Source organism: Carica papaya, chromosome 8 (assembly GCF_054855325.1).
Source record: "Carica papaya isolate Zhongbai chromosome 8, ASM5485532v1, whole genome shotgun sequence".
Classification (NCBI taxonomy): Eukaryota; Viridiplantae; Streptophyta; class Magnoliopsida; order Brassicales; family Caricaceae; genus Carica; species Carica papaya.
In genome coordinates this window covers 20168158-20186874 of record NC_142316.1, presented here as the reverse complement: position 1 = coordinate 20186874, position 18717 = coordinate 20168158, and the positions used below count along the sequence as shown (strand labels likewise).

Sequence of the window (18717 nt, the reverse complement as noted above, 5' to 3'; positions counted from 1 at the left end):
CTAATATCGATTAAAATGCCCCTGCTTCTTGACTCACATTTGCGTATAAACAAGTGGACCCTAGTTCCAGTCGCGCGTAACGTCGAACGACCTGTCTGAAAAAAAAAATTTGTGCGACACAAGGACTTCCCAGGAGGACACCCATCCTAGTACTACTCTCGCCCAAGAACACTTAACTGCGGAGTTCTGATGGGATCCGGTGCATTAGTGCTGGTATGATCGCACCTGTTTAATTCCGCGCTGCAAATACATAAACTCCTTCTCCTTTCCTCCCCCTCCCGTCATTTGTTTCCTTGTGCGTGCGCACTGCACCTCCCGTGCTCATTCTAATATCAAGTAAAATGCTACGGTGCCGTGACTCACATTTGCGAATAAACCTGAGGACCATAATTCAAGTCGCGCGTATCGTCGAAAGAATCATCTGCAAAAAAATGGGTGCAACACGAGGACTTCCTAAGAAAATTTGTGAAACATAAGGACTTCGCAGGACATCACCCATCCTAGTGCTACTCTCGCCCAAGCACCCTTAACCTGCGGAGTTCTGATAGAATCCGTTGCATTGGCGCTGTTATGATTGCTCATGTTTCATTTTGCGCTGCAAATACATAAACTTTTTCTCCCTCCATCCCCCCTCCCGTCATTTGTTTCCTTTTGCGTGCACTCTGCATCTCTCCTTCTCGTTCTAATATTAATTAAAATGCCCCTTCTTCTTGACTCACATTTGCGTATAAACCAGCGGACTCTAGTTCCAGTCGCGCGTAACATCGAACGATCCGTCTGAAAAAAAAAAATTTAGTGCAACACGAGGACTTCCCAGGAGAACAACCATCTGAGTACTACTCTCGCCCAAGCACAATTAACTGCGGAGTTCTAATGGGATCCGGTGCATTAATGCTGGTATGATCGCACCTATTTAATTTCGCACTGCAAATACATAAACTCCTTCCCCTTTCTTCCCCCTCCCGTCATTTGTTTCCTTGTGCGTGCGCACTGCACCTCTCGTTCTCGTTTAAATATCAAGTAAAATGTCAAGGTGCCGTGACTCACATTTACGAATAAATCTGCGGACCATAATTAAAGTCGCGCGTAACGTCGAACGGCACATCTGAAAAAAAGAAAATGGGTGCAACACGAGAACTTCCTAGGAGGTCACCCATCCGAGTACTACTCTCGCCCAAGCACACTTAGCTGCGGAGATCTGATGGGATCCGGTGCATTAGTGCTGGTATGATTGCACCCGTTTAATTCCGCGCTGCAAATACATAAACTCCTTCTCCTTTCTTCCCCTTCCCGTCATTTGTTTCCTTGTGCGTGCGCACTGCACCTCCCGTGCTCGTTCTAATATCGAGTAAAATACTACGGTGCCGTGACTCATATTTGCGAATAAACCTGAGGACCATAATTCAAGTCGCGCGTATCGTCGAAAGAATCATCTGCAAAAAAATGGGTGCAACACGAAGACTTCACATGAAAATGGGTGAAATATAAGGACTTCGCAGGAGGTAACCCATGCGAGTACTACTCTCGCCCAAGCACCCTTACCTACGGAGTTCTGATAGAATCCGTTGCATTAGTGCTGGTATGATCGCACCCGTTTCATTTCGTGCTGAAAATACATACACTCCTTCTCCTTCCCTCCCCCTCCCATCAATTGTTTCCTTGTGCGTTCACACTGCACCTCTCCTTCTCGTTCTAATATCGATTAAAATGCCCCTGCTTCTTGACTCACAATTGCGTATACACCAGCGGACCCCAGTTCCAGTCGCGCGTAACGTTGAACGACCCGTCTGAAAAAAAATTGGTGCGACATGAGAAGTTCCCAGGAGGTCACCTATCCGAGTACTACTCTCGCCCACGCACACTTAACTGCAGAGTTCTGATGGGATCCGGTGCATTAGTGCTGATATGATCGCAGCCGTTTAATTCCGCGCTGCAAATACATAAACTCCTTCTCCTTTCTTCCCCCTCCCGTCATTTGTTTCCGTATGCGTGCGCACTGTAACTCTCGTTCTCGTTCAAATATCAAGTAAAATGCCACGACGCCGTGACTCACATTTACGAATAAATCTGCGGACCATAATTAAAGTCGCGCGTAACGTCGAACGGCACATCTGAAAAAAAGAAAATAGGTGCAACACGAGAACTTCCCAGGAGGTAACCCATCATTGTACTACTTTCGCCAAAGCACACTTAACTGCGTAGTTCTGATGGGATCCGGTGCATTTGTGCTGGTGTGACCGCACCTATTTAATTTCGTGCTGAAAATACATACACTCCTTCTTCCCTCCCCCCCTCCCATCATTTGTTTCCTTGTGCGTTCACATTACACCTCTCATTCTCGTTCTAATATCGATTAAAATGCCCCTAATTCTTGACTCACATTTGCGTATAAACCAGCGGACCATAGTTCCAGTCGCGCGTAACGTCGAACAACCCATATGAAGAAAAATTGTTGCGATACGAGGACTTCTCAAGAGGTCACCCATCCGAGTACTACTCTCGCCCAAGCACACTTAACTGCAGAGTTCTGATGGGATCCACTGCATTAGTGCTGGTATGATGCCACTTGTTTAATTTTGCGCTTCAAATACATACACTTCTTCTCTTTTCTTCCTCCTCCCGTCATTTGTTTCCTTGTGCGTGCGCACTGCACCTCACGAACTCGTTCTAATATCAAGTAAAATTCCACGGTGCCGTGACTCACATTTGCGAATAAACCTGCGAACCATAAATCAAGTCGAGCGTAACGTCGAAAGAACCATCAGCAAAAAGATGGGTGCAACACGAGGACCTCCCAAGAAAATGGGTGAAATATAAGGACTTCGCAGGAGGTCACCCATCCGAGCACTAATCTCGCCCGAGCACACATAACTGCGGAGTTCTGATGGGATCTGGTGCATTAGTGCTGGTATGATCGTATCTGTTTAATTGTGCGCTGCAAATACATAAACTCATTCCCCTTTCTTCCCCCTCCCGTCATTTGTTTCCTTGTGCGTGCGCACTGCACCTCCCGTTCTCGTTCTAATATCAAGTAAAATTCTACAACGTCGTGACTCACAGTTGCGAATAAACTTGAGGACCATAATTCAAGTCGCGTGTAACGTCGAAAGAATCATCTGCAAAAAAATAGGTGCAACACGAGCACTTCACAAGAAAATGGGTGAAATATAAGGACTTCGCAGGAGGTAACCCATGCTAGTACTACTCTCGCCCAAGCACCCTTACCTACGGAGTTCTGATAGAATCCGTTGCATTAGTGCTGGTATGATCGCACCTGTTTCATTTCGTGCTCAAAATACATACACTCCTTCTCCTTCCCTCCCCCTCCCATTAATTGTTTCCTTATGAGTTCACACTGCACCTCTCCTTCTCGTTCTAATATCGATTAAAATGCCCCTGCTTCTTGACTCACATTTGCGTATAACCAGCGGACCCTAGTTCCAGTCGCGCGTAACGTCGAACAACCCGTCTGAGAAAAAATTGGTGCGACACGAGGACTTCCAAGGAGGTCACCCATCCGAGTACTACTCTCGCCCAAGCACACTTAACTGCGGAGTTCTGAAGGGATCCGGCGCATTAGTGCTGGTATGATCGCACCCCTTTAATTCCGGGCTGCAAATACATAAACTCCTCCTTTCTTCCCCCTCCCGTCATTTGTTTCCTTGTGCGTTCACACTTCACCTCTCATTCTCGTTCTAATATCGATTAAAATGCCCCAGCTTCTTGACTCACATTTGCGTATAAACCAGCGAACCCTAGTTCCAATCGCGCGTAACGTCGAACGACCCGTCTGAAAAAAAATTGGTGCGACAAGAGGACTTCCCAGGAGGTCAACCATCCGAGTACTACCCTCGCCCAAGCACACTTAACTGCGGAGTTCTGATGGGATCCGGAGCTTTAGTGCTGGTATGATTGCACTTGTTTAATTTCGCGCTGCAAATACATACACTCCTTCTCCTTTCTTCCCCCTCCCGTCATTTGTTTCCTTGTGCGTTCACACTTCACCTCTCATTCTCATTCTAATATCGATTAAAATGCCCCTGCTTCTAGACTCACATTTGTGTATAAACCAGCGGACCCTAATTCCAGTCGCGCGTAACGTCGAACGACCCATCTGAAAAAAAATTGGTGCGACACGAGAACTTCCCAGGAGGTCACCCATCCGAGTACTACTCTCGCCCAAGCACACTTAACTGCGGAGTTCTGAAGGGATCCGGCGCATTAGTGCTGGTATGATCGCACCCCTTTAATTCCGGGCTGCAAATACATAAACTCCTTCTCCTTTCTTCCCCCTCCCGTCATTTGTTTCCTTGTGCGTGCGCACTACACCTCCCGTGCTCGTTCTAATATCAAGTAAAATGCTACTGTGCCGTGACTCACATTTGCGAATAAACCTGAGGACCATAATTCAAGTCGCGCGTATTGTCGATACACTCTTTCTCCTTCCCTCCCCCTCCCATCCATTGTTTCCTTGGCGTTCACACTGCACCTCTCCTTCTCGTTCTAATATCGATTAAAATGCCCCTGCTTCTTGACTCACATTTGCGTATAAACCAGCGGACCCTAGTTCCAGTCCTGCGTAGCGTCGAACGACCCGTCTGAAAAAAAATTGGTGCAACACGAGGACTTCCCAGGAGGTCACCCATCCGAGTACTACTCTCGCCCAAGCAAACTTAACTGCAGAGTTCTGATGGGATCCGGTGCATTAGTGCTCGTATGATCGCACCTGTTTCATTTTGTGCTGAAAATACATACACTCCTTCTCCTTCCCTCCCCATCCCATCAATTGTTTCCTTCTGCGTTCACACTGCACCTCTCCTTCTCGTTCTAATATCGATTAAAATGCCCCTGCTTCTTGACTCACATTTGCGTATAAACCAGCGGACCATAATTCCAGTCGCGCGTAACGTCGAACAACCTGTCTAAAAAATAATTGGTGCGACACGAGAACTTCCCAGGAGGTCACCCATCCGAGTACTACTCTCGCCCAAGCACACTTAACTGCGGAGTTCTGATGGGATCCGGTGCATTAATGCTGGTATGATCACACCCGTCTAATTCCACGCTGCAAATACATAAAGTCCTTCTCCTTTCTTCCCCCTCCCGTCATTTGTTTCCTTGTGCGTGCGCACTGTACCTCTCGTTCTCGTTCAAATATCAAGTAAAATGCCACGGCGCCGTGACTCACTTTTGCGAATAAATCTGCGGACCATAATTAAAGTCGCGCGTAACGTCGAACGGCACATCTGAAAAAAAGAAAATGGGTGCAACACGAGAACTTCCCAGGAGGTAACCCATCATTTTACTACTTACGCCAAAGCACACTTAACTGCGAAGTTCTGATGGGATCCGGTGCATTTGTGCTGGTGTGACCGTACCTGTTTAATTTCGTGCTGAAAATACATACACTCCTTCTTCCCTCCCCCATCCCATCATTTGTTTCCTTGTGCGTTCACACTGCACCTCTCCGTCTCGTTCTAATATCGATTAAAATGCCCCTGATGCTTGACTCACATTTGCGTATAAACCAGCGGACCATAGTTCCAGTCGCGCGTAACGTCGAACGACTCATCTGAAAAAAAATTGTTGCGATACGAGGACTTCCCATGAGGTCACCCATCCGAGTACTACTCTCGCCCAAGCACACTTAACTGCAGAGCTCTGATGGGATCAAGTGCATTAGTGCCAGTATGATGCCACTTGTTTAATTTTGCGCTTCAAATACATACACTCCTTCTCTTTTCTTCCTCCTCCCGTCAATTGTTTCCTTGTGCGTGCGCACTTCACCTCCCGTACTCGTTCTAATATCAAGTAAAATGCCACGGTGCCGTGACTCACATTTGCGAATAAACCTGCGGACCATAAATCAAGTCGCGCGTAACGTCGAAAGAATCATCTGCAAAAAGATGGGTGCAACACGAGGACCTCCCAAGAAAATGGGTGAAATATAAAGACTTCGCAGGAGGTCACCCATCCGAGTACTTTTCTCGCCCAAGCACCCTTAACTGCGGAGTTCTGATAGAATCCGTTGCATTAGTGCTGGTATGATCCCTCATGTTTCAGTCTGCACTGCAAATACATACACTCTTTCTCCTCCCATCCCCCCTCCCGTCATTTGTTTCCTTGTGCGTGCACTCTGCATCTCTCTTTTTCGTTCTAATATCAAGTAATATGCCCCGCCACCGTGACTCACCTTTGCAAATGAACCAGTAGTTTATAATTCCAATCGCGCGTAACGTCGAACAACCCATCCGAAAAAAAATTGATGCAACACGAGGGCTTCCCAAGTGGTCATCCATTCGAGTACTACTCTCGCCCAAGCATACTTAACTGCGGAGTTCTGATTGGATCCGGAGCTTTAGTGCTGGTATGATCGCACCTGTTTAATTTCGCGCTGTAAATACATACACTCCTTCTCCTTTCTTCCCCCTCCGGTCATTTGTTTCCTTGTGCGTTCACACTTCACCTCTCATTCTCGTTCTAATATCGATTAAAATGCCCCTGCTTCTTGACTCACATTTGCGTATAAACCAGCGGACCCTAATTCCAGTCGCGTGTAACGTCAAATGACCCGTCTGAAAAAAATTGGTGCGACACGAGGATTTCCCAAGAGGTCACCCATCCGAGTACTACTCTCGCCCAAGCACACTTAACTGCGGAGTTCTGATAGGATCCGGTGCATTACTGCTGGAATGATTGGACCTATTTAATTTCCCGCTGCAAATACAAAAACTCATTCCCTTTTCGTCCCCCTCTCGTCATTTGTTTCCTTGTGCGTGCGCTCTGCAGCTCTCGTTCTCGTTTTAATATCAAGTAAAATACTACAGCGCCGTGACTCACATTTGCGAATAAACATGAGGACCATAATTCAAGTCGCTCGTAATGTCAAAAGAATCATCTGCAAAAAAATGGGTGCAACACGAGGACTTCCTAAGAAAATGGGTGAAATATAAGGACTTCGCAGGAGGTCACCCATCCTAGTGCTACTCTCACCCAAGCACCCTTAACTTGCGGAGTTCTGATAGAATCCGTTACATTTGTGCTGGTATGATTGCTCACGTTTCATTCTGCGCTGCAAATACATAAACTTTTTCTCCCTCCATCCCCCCTCCCGTCATTTGTTTCCTTGTGCGTGCACTCTACATCTCTCCTTCTGGTTCTAATATCGATTAAAATGCCCCTGCTTCTTGACTCACATTTGCGTATAAACCAGTGGACCCTAATTCCAGTCGCGCGTAAAGTAGAACGACCCGTCTGAAAAAAAAACATTAGTGCGACATGAGGACTTCCCAAGAGGTCACCCATCCGAGTACTACTCTCCCCCAAGCACACTTAACTGCGGAGTTCTGATGGGATACGGGGCATTAGTGGTGGTATGATCGCACCTGTTTAATTTCGCGCTGCAAATATATAAACTCCTTCTCCTTTCTTCCCGCTCCAGTCATTTGTTTCCTTGTGCATGCGCACTGCACCTCTCGTTCTCGTTTAAATATTAAGTAAAATGCCACTACGCCGTGACTCACATTTGCGAATAAATCTGCGGACCATAATTAAAGTCACGCGTAACGTCGAACGGCACTTCTGAAAAAAAGAAAATGGGTGCGACACGAGAACTTCACTGGAGGTAACCCATCTTTGTACTACTTTCGCCAAAGCACTCTTAACTGCGGAGTTCTGATGGGATCCGATTCATTTGTGTTGGAGTGACTGCACCTGTTTAATTTCGCGCTGAAAATACATACACTCCTTCTTCCCTCTCCCCCTCCCATCATTTGTTTCCTTGTGCGTTCACATTGCACCTCTCCTTCTCGCTCTAATATCGATTAAAATGCCTCTGATTATTGACTCACATTTGCATATAAACCAGCGGACCATAGTTCCAGTCGCGCGTAACGTCGAACGACCCGTCTGAAAAAAAATTGTTGCGATACGTGGACTTCCCAAGAGGTCACCCATCCGAGTACTATTCTCTCCCAAGCACACTTAACTGCAGAGTTCTGATGGGATCCAGTGCATTAGTGCTGGTATGATCGCACCTGTTTAATTTCGCGCTGCAAATACATAAACTCCTTCTCCTTTCTTCCCCCTCCCGTCACTTGTTTCCTTGTGCGTGCGCACTGCACCTCCCGTGCTCGTTCTAATATCAAGTAAAATGCTACGGTGCCGTAACTCACATTTGCGAATAAACCTTAGGACCATAATTCAAGTCGCGCGTATCGTCGAAAGAATCATCTGCAAAAAAATGGGTGCAACACGAGGACTTCCTAAGAAAATGGGTGTAATATAAGGACTTCGCAGGAGGTCACCCATCCTAGTGCTACTCTCGCCCAAGCACCCTTAAGTTGCGGAGTTCTGATAGAATCCGTTGCATTGGTGCTGGTATGATTCCTCATGTTTCATTCTGCGCTGCAAATACATACACTTTTTCTCCCTCCACCCCCCCTCCCGTCATTTGTTTCCTTGTGCGTCCACTCTGTATCTCTCTTTCTCGTTTTAATATCGATTAAAATGCCCCTGCTTCTTGACTCACATTTGCGTACAAACCAGTGGACCCTAGTTCCAGTCGCGCGTAACGTCGAACGACCCGTCTGAAAAAAAAAGTTAGTGCGACACGAGGACTTCCTAGGAGGTCACCCATCCGAGTACTACTCTCGCCTAAGTACACTTAAATGCAGAGTTCTGATGGGATCCGGTGCATTAGTGCTGGTATGATCGCAGCTGTTTAATTTTGCGCTACAAATACATAAACTCATTCCCCTTTCTTCCCCCTCCCGTCATTTATTTCCTTGTGCGTGCGCACTGCACCTCCCGTTCTCGTTCTAATATCAAGTAAAATGTTGCAGCGCCGTGACTCACATTTGCGAATAAACCTGAAGACCATAGTTCAAGTCACGCGTAACGTCGAAAGAATCATCTAGAAAAAAATGGGTGCAACACGAGGACTTCACAAGAAAATTTGTGAAATATAAGGACTTCGCAGGAGGTAACCCATGCTATTACTACTCTCGCCCAAGCACCCTTACCTACGGAGTTCTGATAGAATCGGTTGCATTAGTGCTGGTATGATCGCACCTGTTTCATTCTGCGCTGCAAATACATACACTTTTTCTCCTTCCCTCCCCCTCCCATCAATTATTTCCTTGTGCGTTCACACTGCACCTCTCCTTCTCGTTCTAATATCGATTAAAATTCCCCTGCTTCTTGACTCACATATGTATATAAACCAGCGGACCCTAGTTCCAGTCGCGCGTAACATCGAACGACCCGTCTGAAAAAAATTGGGGCAACACGAGGACTTCCCAAGAGGTCACCCATCCGAGTACTACTCTCGCCCAAACACACTTAACTGCGGAGTTCTGAAGGGATCCGGTGCATTAGTGCTGGTATGATCGCACCCGTTTAATTCCGCACTGCAAATACATAAACTCCTTCTCCTTTCTTCCCCCTCCCGTCATTTGTTTCCTTGTGCGTGCGCACTGCACCTCCCGTACTCGTTCTAATATCAAGTAAAATGCCACGGCGCCGTGACTCACATTTGAGAATAAACCTGCAGACCACAAATCAAGTTGCGCGTAACGTCGAAAGAATCATCTGCAAAAAGATGGGTGCAACACGAGGACCTCCCAAGAAAATGGGTGAAATATAAGGACTTCGCAGGAGGTAACCCATGCTAGTACTACTCTCGCCCAAGCACCCTTACCTACGGAGTTCTGATAGAATCCGTTGCATTCGTGCTGGTATGATCGCACCTGTTTCATTTCGTGCTGAAAATACATACACTCATTCTCCTTCCCTCCCCCTCCCATCAATTGTTTCCTTGTGCGTTCACACTGCACCTCTCCTTCTCGTTCTAATATCGATTAAAATGCCCCTGCTTCCTGACTCACATTTGCGTATAAACCAATGGACCCTAGTTCCAGTCGCGCGTAACGTTGAACGACCCGTCTGAAAAAAAAAAATTAGTGCGACACGAGGACTTCCCAGGATGTCACCAATCCGAGTACTACTCTCGCCCAAGCACACTTAATTGCGGAGTTCTAATGGGATCCGTAGCATAGTACTGGTATGATCGCACCTATTTAATTTCGCGCTGCAAATACATAAACTCCTTCTCATTTCTTCCCCCTCCCGTCATTTGTTTCCTTGTGCGTGCGCGCTGCACCTCTCCTTCTCGTTCAAATATCAAGTAAAATGCCACGGCGCCGTGACTCACATTTGCGAATAAGTCTGCGGACCATAATTAAAGTCGCGCGTAACGTCGAACGGCACCTCTGAAAAAAAGAAAATGGGTGAAACACGAGAACTTCCCAGGAGGTAACCCATCATTGTACTACTTTCGCCAAAGCACACTTAACTGCGGAGTTCTGATGGGATCCGGAGCATTTGTGCTGGTGTGACCGCACCTGTTTAATTTCGTGCTGAAAATACATACACTCCTTCTTCCCTCCCCCCCTCCCATCATTTGTTTCCTTATGCGTTCACACTGCACCTCTCCTTCTCGTTCTAATATCGATTAAAATGCCCCTGATTCTTGACTCACATTTGCATATAAACCAGCGGACCATAGTTCCAGTCGCGCGTAACGTCGAACGACCCATCTGAAAAAAAATTATTGCGATACGAGGACTTCCCAAGAGGTCATCCATCTGAGTACTACTCTCAACCAAGCACACTTAACTGCAGAGTTCTGATGGGATCCGGTGCATTGGTGCTGGTATGATGCCACTTGTTTAATTTTGCGCTTCAAATACATACACTCCTTCTCTTTTCTTCCTCCTCCCGTCATTTGTTTCCTTGTGCGTGCGCACTGCACCTCCCGTACTCGTTCTAATATCAAGTAAAATGTCACGGCGCCGTGACTCACATTTGCGAATAAACCTGCGGACCATAAATCATGTTGTGCGTAACGTCAAAAGAATCATCTGCAAAAAGATGGGTGCAACACGAGGACCTCCAGAGAAAATGGGTGAAATATAAGGACTTCGCAGGAGGTAACCCATCCGAGTACTACTCTCGCCCAAGCACACTTAACTGCAGAGTTCTGATGGGATCCGGGGCTTTATTGTTGGTATGATCGCACTGGTTTAATTTCGCGTTGCAAATACATACACTCCTTCTCCTTTCTTCCCCCTCCCGTCAATTGTTTCCTTATGCGTTCACACTGCACCTCTCATTCTCGTTCTAATATCGATTAAAATGCCCCTGCCTCTTGACTCACATTTGCGTATAAACCAGCGGACCCTAGTTCCAGTCGCGCGTAACGTCGAACGACCCGTCTGAAAAAAAATTTTTGCGACACGAGGACTTCCCAGGAGGTCACCCATCAGAGTACTGCTCTCGCCCAAGCACACTTAACTGCGGAGTTCTGATTGGATCCGTTGCATTAGTGGTGGTATGATCGCAACCGGTGAATTCCGCGCTGCAAATACATAAACTCCTTTCCATTTCTTCCCCCTCTCGTCATTTGTCTCCTTGTGCGTGCGCACTGCACCTCCCGTGCTCGTTCTAATATAAAGTAAAATGTTACAGTGCCGTGACTCACATTTGCGAATAAACCTGAGGACCATTATTCAAGTCGCGCGTATCGTCGAAAGAATCATCTGCAAAAAAATGGGTGCAACACGAGGACTTCCCAAGAAAATGGGTGAAATATAAGGACTTTGCAGGAGGTCACCCATCCAAGTGCTACTCTTGCCCAAGCACCCTTAACTTGCGGAGTTCTGATAGAATCCGTTGCATTGGTGCTGGTATGATTGCTCATGTTTCATTCTGCGCTGCAAATACATACACTTTTTCCCCCTCCATCCCCCCTCCCGTCATTTGTTTCCTTGTGCGTGCACTCGGCATCTCTATTTCTCGTTCTAATATCGATTAAAATGCCCCTGCTTCTTGACTCACATTTGCCTATAAACCAGTGGACCCTAGTTCCAGTCGCGTGTAATGTCGAACGACCCGTCTTAAAAAAAAAAATTAGTGCGACAAAAGGACTTCCCAGGAGGTCACCCATCCTAGTGCTACTCTCGCCCAAGCACCCTTAACCTGCGGAGTTCTGATAGAATCCGTTGCATTGGTGCTGGTATGATTGCTCATATTTCATTCTGCGCTGCAAATACATACACTTTTTCTCCCTCCATCCCCCCTCCCGTCATTTGTTTTCTTGTGCGTGCACTCTGCATCTCTCCTTCTCGTTCTAATATCAATTAAAATGCCCCTGCTTCTTGACTCACATTTGCGTATGAACCAGCGGACCCTAGTTTCAGTCGCGCGTAACGTCGAACGACCCGTCTGAAAAAAAAAATTAGTGCGACACGAGGACTTCCCAAGAGGTCACCCATCCGAGTACTACTCTCGCCCAAGCACACTTAACTGCGATGTTATGATGGGATCCAGTGCATTAGTGCTGGTATGATCGCACCCGTTTAATTCCACGCTGCAAATAGATAAACTCGTTCTCCTTTCTTCCCCCTCCCGTCATTTGTTTCCTTGTGCGTGCGCACTGCACCTCCCGTGCTCGTTCTAATATCAAGTAAAATGCTACGGTGCCGTGACTCACATTTGCGGATAAACCTGAGGACCATAATTCAAGTCGCACGTATCGTCGAAAGAATCATCTGCAAAAAAATAGGTGCAACACGAGCACTTCCTAAGAAAATGGGTGAAATATAAGGACTTCGCCGGAGGTCACCCATCCTAGTGCTACTCTCACCCAAGCACCCTTAACTTGCGGAGTTCTGATAGAATCCATTGCATTGGTGCTGGATTGATTGCTCATGTTTCATTCTGCGCTGCAAATACATACACTTTTTCTCCCTCCATCCCCCCTCCTGTCATTTGTTTCCTTGTGCGTGCGCACTGCACCTCTCGTTCTCGTTCATAAATCAGGTAAAATGTTACGGCGCCGTGACTCACATTTGTGAATAAATCTGCGGACCATAATTAAAGTCGCGCGTAACGTCGAACGACACATCTGAAAAAAAAAAATGGGTGCAACACGAGAACTTCCCAGGAGGTAACCCACCATTGTACTACTTTCGCCAAAGCACACTTAACTGCGGAGTTCTGATGGGATCCGGTGCATTTGTGCTGGTATGATCGCACCTGTTTAATTTCGCGCTGCAAATACATACACTAATTCCCCTTTCTTCTCCCTCCCGTCATTTGTTTCCTTGTGCGTGCGCACTGTACCTCCCGTTCTCGTTCTAATATCAAGTAAAATGCCACGGCACCGAGACTCACATTTGCGAATAAACCTGAGGACCATAATTCAAGTCGCGCGTAACGTCGAAAGAATCATCTGCAAAAAAATGGGTGCAACACGAGGACTTTTACAAGAAAATGGGTGAAATATAAGGACTTCGCAGGAGGTAACCCTTGCTAGTACTACTCTCGCCCAAGCACCCTTACCTACGGAGTTCTGATAGAATCCGTTGCATTAGTGCTGGTATGATCGCACCTGTTTCAATTCGTGCTGAAAATACATACACTCCTTCTCCTTCCCTCCCCCTCCCATCAATTTTTTCCTTGTGCGTTCACACTGCACCTCTCTTTCTCGTTGTAATATCGATTAAAATGGGTGCAACACGAGGACATCACAAGAAAATGAGTGAAATATAAGGACTTCGCAGGAGGTAACCCATGCTAGTACTACTCTCGCCCAAGCACCCTTACCTACGGAGTTCTGATAGAATCCGTTGCATTAATGCTGGTATGATCGCACCTGTTTCATTTCGTGCTGAAAATACATACACTCATTCTTTTTCTCTCCCCCTCCCATCAATTGTTTCCTTGTGCGTTCACACTGCACCTCTCGTTCTCGTTCTAATATCGATTAAAATGCCCCTACTTCTTGACTCACATTTGCGTATAAACCAGCGGACCCTAGTTCTAGTCCTGCGTAACGTCAAACGACCCGTCTGAAAAAAAATTAGTACGACACGAGGACTTCGCAGGAGGTAACCCATGCTAGTACTACTCTCGCCGAAGCACCCTTACCTACGGAGTTCTGATAGAATCCGCTGCACTAGTGCTGGTATGATCGCACTTGTTTCATTTCGTGCTGAAAATACATACACTCCTTCTCCTTCCCTCCCTTTCCCATCAATTGTTTCCTTCTGCGAACACACTGCACCTCTCCTTCTCGTTCTAATATCGATTAAAATGCCCCTGCTTCTTGACTCACATTTGCGTATAAACCAGCGGACCCCAGTTCCAGTCGCGCGTAACGTCGAACGACCCGTCTGAAAAAAAATTAATGCGACACGAGGACTTCCCAGGAGGTCACCCATCCGAGTACTACTCTAGCCCAAGCACACTTAACTGCGGAGTTCTGATGGGATCCGGTGCATTAGTACTTGTATGATCGCACCCATTTAATTTTGCGCTGCAAATACATAAACTCCTACTCCTTTCTTCTCCCTCCCGTCATTTGTTTCCTTGTGCGTGCGCAATGCACCTCCCGTGTTCGTTCTAATATCAAGTAAAATGCTACGGTGCCATGACTCACATTTGCGAATAAACCTTCGGACCATAAATCAAGTCGTGCGTAACGTCGAAAGAATCACCTGCAAAAAAATGGGTGCAACAAGAGGACTTCCTAAGAAAATGGGTGAAATATAAGGACTTCGCAGGAGGTCACCCGTCCGAGTACTTTTCTCTCCCAAGCACCCTTAACTGCGGAGTTCTGATAGAATCCGTTGCATTAGTGCTGGTATGATCCCTCATGTTTCATTCTGCACTGCAAATACATACACTCTTTCTCCTCCCATCCCCCCTCCTGTCATTTGTTTCCTTGTGCGTGCACTCTGCATCTCTCTTTCTCATTCTAATATCAAGTAATATGACCCGGCACCGTGACTCACCTTTGCAAATGAACCAGTGGTTTATAATTCCATTCGTGCGTAACGTCGAACAACCCATCCGAAAAAAAATAGGTGCAACACGAGGGCTTCCCAAGTGGTCACCCATACGAGTACTACCCTCGCCCAAGCACACTTAACTGCGGAGTTCTGATGGGATCCGGAGTTTTGGTGCTGGTATGATCGCACCTGTTTAATTTCGCGCTGCAAATACATACACTCCTTCTCCTTTCTTCCCCCTCCGGTCATTTGTTTCCTTGTGCGTTCACACTTTACCTCTCATTCTCGTTCTAATATCGATTAAAATGCCCCTGATTCTTGACTCAAATTTGTGTATAAACCAGCGGACCCTAGTTCCAGATGCGCGTAACGTTGAACGACCCGTCTGAAAAAAAAATTGGTGCGACACGAGGACTTCCCAGGAGCTCATCCATCCGAGTACTAATCTCACCCAAGCACACTTAACTGCAGAGTTCTGATGGGATCCGGGGCTTTAGTGCTGGTATGATCGCACCTATTTAGTTTCGCGCTACAAATACATACACTCTTTCTCCTTTCTTCCCCCTCCCGTCATTTGTTTCCTTGTGCGTTCACACTTCACCTCTCATTCTCGTTCTAATATCGATTAAAATGCCCCTGCTTCTTGACTCACATTTGCGTATAAACCAGCGGACCCTAGTTCCAGTCGCGCGTAATCTCGAACGACCTGTCTGAAAAAAAATTGGTGCGACACGAGGACTTCCCAGGAGGTCACCCATCAGAGTACTACTCTCGCCCAAGCACACTTATCTACGGAGTTCTGATGGGATCCGGTGCATTAGTGCTGGAATGATCGCACCAGTTTAATTTCGCGCTGCAAATACATAAACACCTCTCGTTCTCGTTCAAATATCAAGTAAAATGCCACGGCGCCATGACTCACATTTGCGAATAAATCTGCGGACCATAATTAAAGTCGCGCGTAACGTCGAACGGCACATCTGAAAAAAAGAAAATGGGTGCAATACGAGAACTTCCCAGGAGGTAACCCATCATTGTACTACTTTCGCCAAAGCACACTTAACTTCGGAGTTCTGATGGGATCCGGTGCATTTGTGCTGGTGTGACCGCACCTGTTTAATTTTGTGCTGAAAATACATACACTCCTTCTTCCCTCCCCTCCTCCCATCATTTGTTTCCTTGTGCGTTCACACTACACCTCTCGTTCTCGTTCTAATATCGATAAAAATGCCCCTGATTTTTGACTCACATTTGCGTATAAACACGCGGACCATAATTCCAGTCGCGAGTAACGTCGAACGACCCATCTGAAAAAAAATTGTTGCGATATGAGGACTTCCCAAGAGGCCACCCATCCGAGTACTACTCTCGCCCAAGCACACTTAACTGCAGAGTTCTGATGGGATCCAATGCATTAGTGCTGCTATGATGCCACTTGTTTAATTTTGCGCTTCAGATACATACACTCCTTCTCTTTTCATCCTCCTCCCGTCATTTGTTTCCTTGTGCGTGCGTACTGCACCTCTCGTACTCGTTCTAATATCAAGTAAAATGCCACGGCGCCGTGACTCAAATTTGCGAATAAACCTGCGGACCATAAATCAAGTCGCGCGTAACGTCGAAAAAATCATCTGCAAAAAGATGGGTGCAACACGAGGACCTCCCAAGAAAATGGGTGAAATAGAAGGACTTCGCAGGAGGTCACCCATCCGAGTACTTTTCTCGCCCAAGCACCCTTAACTGCGGAGTTCTGATAGAATCCGTTGCATTAGTGCTGGTATGATCCCTCATGTTTCATTCTGCACTGCAAATACATACACTCTTTCTCCTTCCATCCCCCCTCCCGTCATTTGTTTCCTTGTGCGTGCACTCTGCATCTCTCTTTCTGGTTCTAATATCAAGTAATATGACCAGGCACCGTGACTCACCTTTGCAAAAGAGCCAGCGGTTTATAATTCCATTCACGCGTAATGTCGAACAACCCATCCGAAAAAAAATAGGTGCAACACAAGGGCTTCCCAAGTGGTCACCCATCCGAGTACTACCCTCGCCCAAGCACATTTAACTGCGGAGTTCTGATGGGATCCGGAGCTTTAGTGCTGGTATGATCGCACCTGTTTAATTTCGCGCTGCAAATACATACACTCCTTCTCCTTTCTTCCCCCGCCCGTCATTTGTTTCCTTGTGCGTTCACACTTCACCTCTCATTCTCGTTCTAATATCGATTAAAATGCCCCTGCTTCTTGACTCACATTTGCGTATAAACCAGCGGACCCTAGTTCCATACGCGCGTAACGTCGAACGACCCGTCTGAAAAAAAATTGGTGCTACACGAGGACTTCCCAGGAGGTCACCCATCCGAGTGCTAATCTCGCCCAATCACACTTCACTGCGGAGTTCTGATGGGATCCGGTGCATTAGTGCTGGTATGATTGCACCTCTTTAATTTTGCGCCGCAAATACATAAACTCATTCCCCTTTCTTCCCCCTCCCGTCATTTGTTTCCTTGTGCGTGCGCACTGCACCTCCCGTTCTCGTTCTAATATCAAGTAAAATGCTACAGCGCCGTGACTCACATTTGCGAATAAACCTGAGGACCATAATTCAAGTCGCGTGTAACGTCGAAAGATCATCTGCAAAAAAATGGGTGCAACACGAGGACTTCACAAGTGGCCACCCATCCGAGTACTACTCTCGCCCAAGCACACTTAACTGCGGAGTAATGATGGGATCTGTTACATTAGTGCTGGTATGATCGCACCTGATTAATTTCGCACTGCAAATACATAAACTCCTTCTCCTTTCTTCCCCCTCCCGTCATTTGTTTCCTTGTGCGTTCACACTGCACCTCTCCTTCTCGTTCTAATATCGATTTAAATGTTCCTGCTTCTTGACTCACATTTGCGTATAAACCAGCGGACCCTAGTTCCAGTCGCGCGTAACGTCGTACGACCCGTCTGAAAAAAATTTGGTGCGACACGAGGACTTCCCAGGAGCTCACCCATCCGAGTACTACTCTCGCCCAAGCACACTTAACTGCGGAGTTCTGATGGGATCTGATGCATTAGTGCTGGTATGATCACACCCGTTTAATTCAACGCTGCAAATACATAAACTCCTTCTCCTTTCTTCCCCCTCTCGTCATTTGTTTCCTTGTGCGTTTACACTTCACCTCTCATTCTCGTTCTAATATCGATTAAAATGCCCCTGCTTCTTGACTCACATTTGCGTATAAACCAGCGGACCCTAGTTCCAGACACACGTAACGTCGAACGACCCGTCTGAAAAAAAATTGGTGCGACACGAGGACTTCCCAAGAGGTCACCCATCCGAGTACTAATCTCGCCAAAGCACACTTCACTTCGGAGTTCTGATGGGATCCGGTGCATTAGTGCTGGTATGATCGCACCTGTTTAATTTCGCGCTGCAAATACATAAACTCTTTCCCCTTTCTTCCCCCTCCTGTCATTTGTTTCCTTGTGCTTGCGCGCTACACCTCCCGTTCTCGTTCTAATATCAAGTAAAATACTACAGCGCGTATCGTCGAAAGAATCATTTGCAAAAAAATGGGTGCAACACGAGGACTTCACAAGAAAATGGGTGAAATATAAGGACTTCGTAGGAGGTAACCCACGCTAGTACTACTCTCCCCCAAACACCCTTACCTACGGAGTTCTAATAGAATCCGTTGCATTAGTGCTGGTATGATCGTACCTGTTTCATTTCGTGCTGAAAATACATACACTCCTTCTCCTTCCCTCCCCCTCCCATCAATTGTTTCCTTGTGCGTTCACACTGTACCTCTCCTTCTCGTTCCAATATCGATTTAAATGCCCCTACTTCTTGACTCACATTTGCGTAT

The 18717-nt window shown here is 46.7% G+C and overlaps 7 non-coding genes and 30 pseudogenes across 7 annotated transcripts; all 37 read right to left on the bottom strand.

Annotated features, from left to right (window-relative positions):
- Positions 1-108: 108 nt before the first annotated feature.
- LOC148250835 (5S ribosomal RNA) lies at positions 109-227 on the bottom strand (annotated as a pseudogene).
- Positions 228-792: 565 nt separating this feature from the next.
- LOC148250834 (5S ribosomal RNA) lies at positions 793-911 on the bottom strand (annotated as a pseudogene).
- Positions 912-1120: 209 nt separating this feature from the next.
- LOC148250833 (5S ribosomal RNA) lies at positions 1121-1239 on the bottom strand. The gene has a single exon (XR_015815786.1). It is a non-coding gene; the product is annotated as a 5S ribosomal RNA (ribosomal RNA).
- A 235-nt stretch (positions 1240-1474) lies between these two features.
- Positions 1475-1593, bottom strand: LOC148250832 (5S ribosomal RNA; annotated as a pseudogene).
- A 205-nt stretch (positions 1594-1798) lies between these two features.
- On the bottom strand, positions 1799-1917 carry LOC148250831 (5S ribosomal RNA; annotated as a pseudogene).
- Positions 1918-2126: 209 nt separating this feature from the next.
- Positions 2127-2245, bottom strand: LOC148250830 (5S ribosomal RNA; annotated as a pseudogene).
- Positions 2246-2449: 204 nt separating this feature from the next.
- LOC148250829 (5S ribosomal RNA) lies at positions 2450-2567 on the bottom strand (annotated as a pseudogene).
- A 913-nt stretch (positions 2568-3480) lies between these two features.
- Positions 3481-3599, bottom strand: LOC148250828 (5S ribosomal RNA; annotated as a pseudogene).
- A 202-nt stretch (positions 3600-3801) lies between these two features.
- Positions 3802-3920, bottom strand: LOC148250827 (5S ribosomal RNA; annotated as a pseudogene).
- A 205-nt stretch (positions 3921-4125) lies between these two features.
- LOC148250826 (5S ribosomal RNA) lies at positions 4126-4244 on the bottom strand. Its single transcript, XR_015814370.1, has one exon. It is a non-coding gene; the product is annotated as a 5S ribosomal RNA (ribosomal RNA).
- A 365-nt stretch (positions 4245-4609) lies between these two features.
- Positions 4610-4728, bottom strand: LOC148250825 (5S ribosomal RNA; annotated as a pseudogene).
- Positions 4729-4933: 205 nt separating this feature from the next.
- LOC148250824 (5S ribosomal RNA) lies at positions 4934-5052 on the bottom strand. Its single transcript, XR_015815749.1, has one exon. It is a non-coding gene; the product is annotated as a 5S ribosomal RNA (ribosomal RNA).
- Positions 5053-5261: 209 nt separating this feature from the next.
- LOC148250823 (5S ribosomal RNA) lies at positions 5262-5380 on the bottom strand (annotated as a pseudogene).
- Positions 5381-5583: 203 nt separating this feature from the next.
- On the bottom strand, positions 5584-5701 carry LOC148250822 (5S ribosomal RNA; annotated as a pseudogene).
- A 561-nt stretch (positions 5702-6262) lies between these two features.
- Positions 6263-6381, bottom strand: LOC148250821 (5S ribosomal RNA; annotated as a pseudogene).
- Positions 6382-6585: 204 nt separating this feature from the next.
- Positions 6586-6704, bottom strand: LOC148250820 (5S ribosomal RNA; annotated as a pseudogene).
- Positions 6705-7268: 564 nt separating this feature from the next.
- Positions 7269-7387, bottom strand: LOC148250819 (5S ribosomal RNA; annotated as a pseudogene).
- A 532-nt stretch (positions 7388-7919) lies between these two features.
- LOC148250818 (5S ribosomal RNA) lies at positions 7920-8038 on the bottom strand (annotated as a pseudogene).
- A 563-nt stretch (positions 8039-8601) lies between these two features.
- LOC148250817 (5S ribosomal RNA) lies at positions 8602-8720 on the bottom strand (annotated as a pseudogene).
- A 558-nt stretch (positions 8721-9278) lies between these two features.
- LOC148250816 (5S ribosomal RNA) lies at positions 9279-9397 on the bottom strand (annotated as a pseudogene).
- Positions 9398-9959: 562 nt separating this feature from the next.
- Positions 9960-10077, bottom strand: LOC148250815 (5S ribosomal RNA; annotated as a pseudogene).
- A 209-nt stretch (positions 10078-10286) lies between these two features.
- Positions 10287-10405, bottom strand: LOC148250814 (5S ribosomal RNA; annotated as a pseudogene).
- Positions 10406-10609: 204 nt separating this feature from the next.
- LOC148250813 (5S ribosomal RNA) lies at positions 10610-10727 on the bottom strand (annotated as a pseudogene).
- A 560-nt stretch (positions 10728-11287) lies between these two features.
- Positions 11288-11406, bottom strand: LOC148250812 (5S ribosomal RNA; annotated as a pseudogene).
- Positions 11407-12298: 892 nt separating this feature from the next.
- On the bottom strand, positions 12299-12417 carry LOC148250811 (5S ribosomal RNA; annotated as a pseudogene).
- A 564-nt stretch (positions 12418-12981) lies between these two features.
- On the bottom strand, positions 12982-13100 carry LOC148250810 (5S ribosomal RNA; annotated as a pseudogene).
- Positions 13101-13924: 824 nt separating this feature from the next.
- On the bottom strand, positions 13925-14043 carry LOC148250809 (5S ribosomal RNA; annotated as a pseudogene).
- A 205-nt stretch (positions 14044-14248) lies between these two features.
- Positions 14249-14367, bottom strand: LOC148250808 (5S ribosomal RNA; annotated as a pseudogene).
- A 560-nt stretch (positions 14368-14927) lies between these two features.
- On the bottom strand, positions 14928-15046 carry LOC148250807 (5S ribosomal RNA). The gene has a single exon (XR_015815678.1). It is a non-coding gene; the product is annotated as a 5S ribosomal RNA (ribosomal RNA).
- A 206-nt stretch (positions 15047-15252) lies between these two features.
- LOC148250806 (5S ribosomal RNA) lies at positions 15253-15371 on the bottom strand (annotated as a pseudogene).
- A 205-nt stretch (positions 15372-15576) lies between these two features.
- Positions 15577-15695, bottom strand: LOC148250805 (5S ribosomal RNA). The gene has a single exon (XR_015816025.1). It is a non-coding gene; the product is annotated as a 5S ribosomal RNA (ribosomal RNA).
- A 155-nt stretch (positions 15696-15850) lies between these two features.
- On the bottom strand, positions 15851-15969 carry LOC148250804 (5S ribosomal RNA; annotated as a pseudogene).
- An 883-nt stretch (positions 15970-16852) lies between these two features.
- On the bottom strand, positions 16853-16971 carry LOC148250803 (5S ribosomal RNA). The gene has a single exon (XR_015815711.1). It is a non-coding gene; the product is annotated as a 5S ribosomal RNA (ribosomal RNA).
- A 205-nt stretch (positions 16972-17176) lies between these two features.
- Positions 17177-17295, bottom strand: LOC148250802 (5S ribosomal RNA; annotated as a pseudogene).
- Positions 17296-17499: 204 nt separating this feature from the next.
- Positions 17500-17618, bottom strand: LOC148250801 (5S ribosomal RNA; annotated as a pseudogene).
- Positions 17619-17823: 205 nt separating this feature from the next.
- Positions 17824-17942, bottom strand: LOC148250800 (5S ribosomal RNA; annotated as a pseudogene).
- A 205-nt stretch (positions 17943-18147) lies between these two features.
- LOC148250799 (5S ribosomal RNA) lies at positions 18148-18266 on the bottom strand. The gene has a single exon (XR_015815524.1). It is a non-coding gene; the product is annotated as a 5S ribosomal RNA (ribosomal RNA).
- Between the last annotated feature and the right edge of the window lie 451 nt (positions 18267-18717).